General features: G+C 45.3%; 1 pseudogene; it reads left to right on the top strand.

Moving 5' to 3' along the window:
* Positions 1–234: 234 nt before the first annotated feature.
* On the top strand, positions 235–1,062 carry LOC117869895 (annotated as a pseudogene).
* Positions 1,063–5,883: the final 4,821 nt, after the last annotated feature.

Consider the following 5,883-nt stretch of genomic DNA (forward strand, 5'->3'; position numbering starts at 1 on the left):
GAAGTTGCATGTAGGACCTCACATAATAATAATAATTAATAATAATAAAATAGTTAAGGGGCAGATCTAAACTGGGGTCAATCATCCATAGCTCCATTAGAGTCAATGGGCCAGATCCCAGCTGGGGTCTATTGGCTGTAGCTCCATTGGAGTCAATGGGGCCAGATTCCAGTTGGGATCAATCAGCTGTTGCTTTACGATAGGGCCCTAGGTCCCGAGGACGTATGGTAGATATAACGGCAGGGTCATATGGGAGATTCATTCCATTTATTTTTAATAACTGAAATATTTGTTCTCCTTTTCAAAGGCAGGCAGCTTAGGTCGATTGAGCAGCTCCCAGGAAATCACAGTAAAAGTCCAGCAATTGATCCAGTCGTGGTTGGGAATAAATCTCCCGCTATGAGTGAAGGTGAATTCAAAGCTGCTGTCCAAGATGGAAACCTTAAAAAAGCAGCTTTGATAGCACAGAGGATGATGAAGTCACCCCCCAATCATAAAACACGGGAAAGGCTGCTAAATATCTCAAACCAGATCCTGCAAGAAAAGAAAGAAGCCTTGAAGAAGATCACATGGAAACCATCTACCTTGTCAGGTGGTATTGCTGCTATTCCTCTTCCGGGTCTTTCTTTTGTTTCTGACAGTACTATCTTGGTGATGTACATGAGAGATTACTGCAAGGACTTTGGCCTGGATTCTGACTCCCTCTCTGCACTCGCTAAGCAGGTTGGGAAGCGGGAGGAAGATCTGAAGGCCGTGATAAAGTCTCCACTGGCCACAGAAATAACAGTTGACCTTGTACTGAAGCTGCTGGCATTGGCCGGAGGTGGGGGAGTGAAATATGCGACTTACTTGTTCACGGGTTTTATACCAGTGGTCGGGTCACTGATTTCTGCACAGGTTTCTTTTGGCACGACAATGGTTATGCTGGATAACTTTATAAGAGACCTTGCTGAAGATACCCAAAGAGTCCTGGCAAAGGCTTTGGAGGGAGAAGAGTAAAAGTCAAAACAACATCACCAAGAAACAAGGGCCCCATTTAGAAGCTCCCCCCCCCGCCCCTGAGTTTCGTACCCTAGCTGTGAGCAACACTGCTTACTCCTCTGCCTCCTCCCCTCAGTTCCCAGGAGCAATTTGGCTCACTCTCCCCCCCCCTCCCCTCTCTGGGCTGGCTATTCTCTGATCAGCCAATAGGAACGCAGAGGTGTATCTGGCAGAGCCAATAGCAGGGCTGGGAGCTTCTGCGGCACCTTTCTCAGATTCATTCCTGGCAGGAACACGCTCAGGGAGAGGTCGGGGGAAGAAGCTCTGGGCTTAGGTCAGGAGACGCCAGCTGCAGATTTCATCATGCTCTGCCCCTCCCCTTCCCGTGGTGACATGTAGAAAGGCAGGAGCAGCCCCTTGGGACACCAGTAGACAGGGGGCTGCTCAGGCAGGGGAGGGGGCTGCTGCCCCAGGCACATTCAGGGGTTAAATATCCCCACAGCCAGCCCCGCTTTGGGGGTTTCAGGCTGCAGAATGACCACCTGGAACCTCTCCCTGCTGGGAAGAAACAAACGTGCTGTCGCACCACAAATAGTGTTTAAATGACACTGAAACTTTCCCATGTTTTCCACCTCTCTAATTTTTTGAGGAATGGTAATATCCCAGCATAGACGTTTATTCTGTGAGCTTTTCCTTTGTCTACAATGGGGATTGGGTCAGGTTCCCAGGTAGGGCCACATAGGCTGTTACACACAAAGGCTGATTCCTCTGGGAATGCCCCGATTTTACCAAATCTCCCCAGGGCTGCACTTTTCTAGGACCTTTCCCCCAGAACAGCATGTATCTTCTTTACATGTGCAGATACAAGCAGCTGCTGCCCTCAAGCAGCCATTGTATAGCTGTGTTTGTGTGTCTGCTGGGCTGTATGTCCTTCTCTTCCAACTGGTGAGTCACTTAGCTCCTGGTTATGGACTCTTTAATATTTCTGAAGGAGGCAGAGCCTCACAAATTTGAGTACCAGCCGTGCATTTCAGTGTCGTGATGTTTACTCTCAAATCCTTCCAACGTAATCCTTTGTATTTATCATCACTATTTGTATAAACCCTTCCGTGCACAGAAACCCCAACCAATCTGAACAATTTGTAAGATCTGGCTGCCAAAATCTGTTTGTTATAGATTTATGCTGCCAACATCCATCATTTAATTATATTCTAGAAAGTGATTCTTTTTTATGGTGTAGACCAATGCGTTAATTAAAAAAATGTTTAAATAAATAGATTGGGTTACTTTGGGGCTAGTTTTTAAGTGACTGGACTATTAATGCAGTAGAAAATAGCCCCAGGAATCAATTTGTCTGTAATGCATGAAAAAAAACAAACCAACCAATCCAATCTCAGCTGGAGGCAGGTGTGACACTGGCAGACCAGGGGCCAGCTCATGCCAAGGCTCCAGGCCTCAGCTGAGCACTGACAAATTCATAGCTGGAAACTAGTCGGTGTGGGAGGATTGTTAAAAGAGATGTTAAGCTTATAAAAATGTGTTCAGTGTTCAGACTTTATGAAATGCTTGGGAGTTGTTGCCTGCATGAATCTCACTTTTAACATCTGTAGCCCATGCTATAAGGTATGTTTGCTCTGTAAAAATATTTATTCTGAAACTGTAAACCCAGCCAGGAAAGAAACCAAAGTCACCAGGTGTGAATTACTGGTTTGCCCAGGAGGGGTTATCTCCAGCCCATCAGGAAGGCCTATTGAATCCAATGGGGCCCTTGTGGGGCATCACAGACCAAAGACTTTGTTGTTTGCTCCCTTGCACACCCATGAAGAGGGGGAAGAGCAGAAGCACTCATCCCCTCAGCTTAAACTCTGGGGGAAGGGAATACAACTGCCTGACAAAGGCAAGAGCTACCCAGCAGAGGCAAAAGAATCCCAGGTTAGCCTGGGTTATCCCTAAGGAGCATATGGAGATGATCTATTACTGCAGTTCCTGACACCTTGTGTGCATGTATGTTTACCTGTGTTAATCTTGTAAATAAAGGATTGGCCACAAGCATTGTCTTTGGAGCGAGATCTAATGTGCAATTGACATGGGATAAGTGACAGGTTCTTTGGGACTGGGAATAACCCAAATATTGCTGTGATTTGTGCTGTAAGTGACCATCTATCATAAAGGCAGGTTAGCCTGGGTGGGAAAATTGATCAGGGTACCCCAGGCGACTGTCTGTGACTCCATGATTGGGCTGTTATGGTGCCTGAGGGGTTTACACTTGATTCTTGGTTGGTGAAATCGAAACATAGAACTCACAGCCAATCCAGGGTTTGTGCCCTGTTTCTGGCAGTTTGCCCTGAGGTTGGTACTCAGGCCCATGAGTCTCTCCAGGCAGTGTGACAGAATGATGCCAAGTTCAGGCCTGGTCTACAGGCAAAAGTTGCAGCAGTTTAACCAAAATCCCTTTTTAATTTGATTTAGTTAGACTAGAGCAAACCTCTGTGAGGACACCTTAAACTGGTTCCTGAGTGCCTTACTGCAATTTAACTTAATTCATGTGTCCTAGAGGTCCCAGCTCTGCTCCTTTGCATTACTGGAAAGCTGTGTGTGAATTATCCAGGCCCTTCCACACTCTTGCTGATAAAACCTGCACACCTCATCCTTATATATTTTGCATCTTACCAAAAAAAATTGTTTTAGGAATCTTTTTGAGCAGACTTCTCATTTGTCCTCTAGTCTGTCTTACTTTTGTATTTTTTAAAAAAGAGTCTAAGTCTCTAGCTGCTGTGGCTGTAGAGAAAACCTTCAAAATGTGTACCACGGTGTGATAGGTGTCTTCCATGACCAGGCAGCCTAGTGGCTAAATTGGCTACCGGGGGCAGGGTAGTGGGACCCAGACACTCCCTCTCTACTGGGTCCCAGCCCAGGCTCTGTGTAAATCAACCCCTAAACAGGGGAGATGCATCTCCCTCCCAGCAGGGAGTCAAGACTCACTTCCCTGGGCTAATTCCTACAAGTCTCTTTAGTTTGGGCCATGGCCCTGCTAGTCCAGTTGCCCTGAGTGCTGGGACTTACTTGCAGCCTCCCCTTGGCTTTGAGGTGTGAATTGCCCCATTCATTCCAGTGGGCACAAACTCAGGTGCTCATGATGATTTTGAAGGGCCTCAAAGGGGGTGTCTATAATATACACCCACTTTTGGTTACACTGGCAGTGTCAAGGAGCGTTTAAGGGGCTTTAGTGTAACTGCAAATAACGCTCTAACTGGCCACACTCTTAAATATTTCACTGCTCAAACCACGAAAGAAAGGAGAGAAGGGACCATATTCTGAATATTGACACCAGCCACGCCTGTGATATATAGAACTAGTCTCATGTGTGTTTTGTTTGTGTGTGTGTGAGAGAGAAAGACAGAGAGAGAGAGAGGAAGAGAGAGACTCATCTGATGTGTGTAAGAGGTATACATTAAGATGTTTAGCTTGTTTATTTCATTGCATTGGGACAATATTGTTTAAATCTGTGACAGGTTCGGTCAAAGAGACCCCCTTGGGACTGTCACCTGATGTGCTGAGACTACCTCTGAGCCCACTTTCTCTACAAGTTTGGGATGCAAGAACCCTGCCTTGTTGAGCCAGACACACAAGCCTGCTGCAACACGGATTCAAGTCTGGTCCACACCCCCAAAGCTGCAGACTTAACTGAAAACAGCTCAGTAAGTGCTCCTGTCTCCAGCACCCAGACACCCAGCTCCCAATGGGATCCAAACCCCAAATAAATCCATTTTACGCCATAGAAAGCTTATACAGGGTAAACTCATAAATTGTCCGCCCTCTATAACACTGATAGAGAGATATGCAGAGCTGTTTGCTCCCCCAGGTATTAATGGGTTAATTTATAAGCAAAAGTGATTTTATTAAATATAAAAAGTAGAATTTAAGTGGTTTCAAGTAATAGCAGACAGAACAAAGTAAGTCACCAAGCAAAATAAAACAAAAACACAAGTCTAAGCCTAATATATTAAGAAACTGAATACAGGTAAATCTCACCCTTAGAGATGTTCCAATAAGCTTCTTTCACGGACTAGACTCCTTCCTAGTCTGGGCCCAAACCTTTCCCCTGGTTCAATCCTTGTTAGTTCCAGCAGGCATCTTAGATGAAAAGCAGGGGATTCCACATGACTGGGACCCCTTTGTTCTGTTCCACCCCCTTTTATAGCTTTGGCACAAGGCAGGAATCCTTTGTCTCTCCCTGGGTTCCCACCCCACCTTCTAAATGGAAAAGCACCAGGTTTAAGAGGGATTCCAGTATCATGTGACATGGTTACATGTCCTGTGAGACTCCTGGCCTCCATTCTTCCAAGACTGGCCCGCACATATGCAGTGGAGACTTGCAGGTAAACAGAGCCATCTAGACAGGTTTCAGAGTAGCAGCCGTGTTAGTCTGTATCCGCAAAAAGAAAAAAAGAAAAAGAGCCATCTAGAGTCAATTGTCCTAGTCAATGGAAGCCATCGAGATTTCAAGCCACCATGAATGGCCCACACTTTGCATAATTACAATAGGACTTCAGAATTATACTTATATTTCTAGTTTTAGATACAAGAGTGATACATTTATACAAATAAGATGAACACACTCAGTAGATTATAAGCTTGATATAAGCTCTTGTAATGATACCTTACAAGAGACCTTTTGCCTGAAGCATATTCCAGTTACAGTATATTCACACTTATAAGCATATTTTCCTCAATGTATAGAGTGCAACATCACAACATCCTTGCCGAGCCAGGTGCCTTGAGTTACCCTGACCCTCTAAAACTAACTTGAAAGCTGTAATATTTTATTAAAAATTCTTGTAATTCCTGCTGGGAATCTACCCCTCTAATGAGACCTTCTCACTTGCCCTTGGCAACTAGCCC

Source organism: Trachemys scripta, chromosome 24 (assembly GCF_013100865.1).
Source record: "Trachemys scripta elegans isolate TJP31775 chromosome 24, CAS_Tse_1.0, whole genome shotgun sequence".
Taxonomy (NCBI): domain Eukaryota; kingdom Metazoa; phylum Chordata; order Testudines; family Emydidae; genus Trachemys; species Trachemys scripta.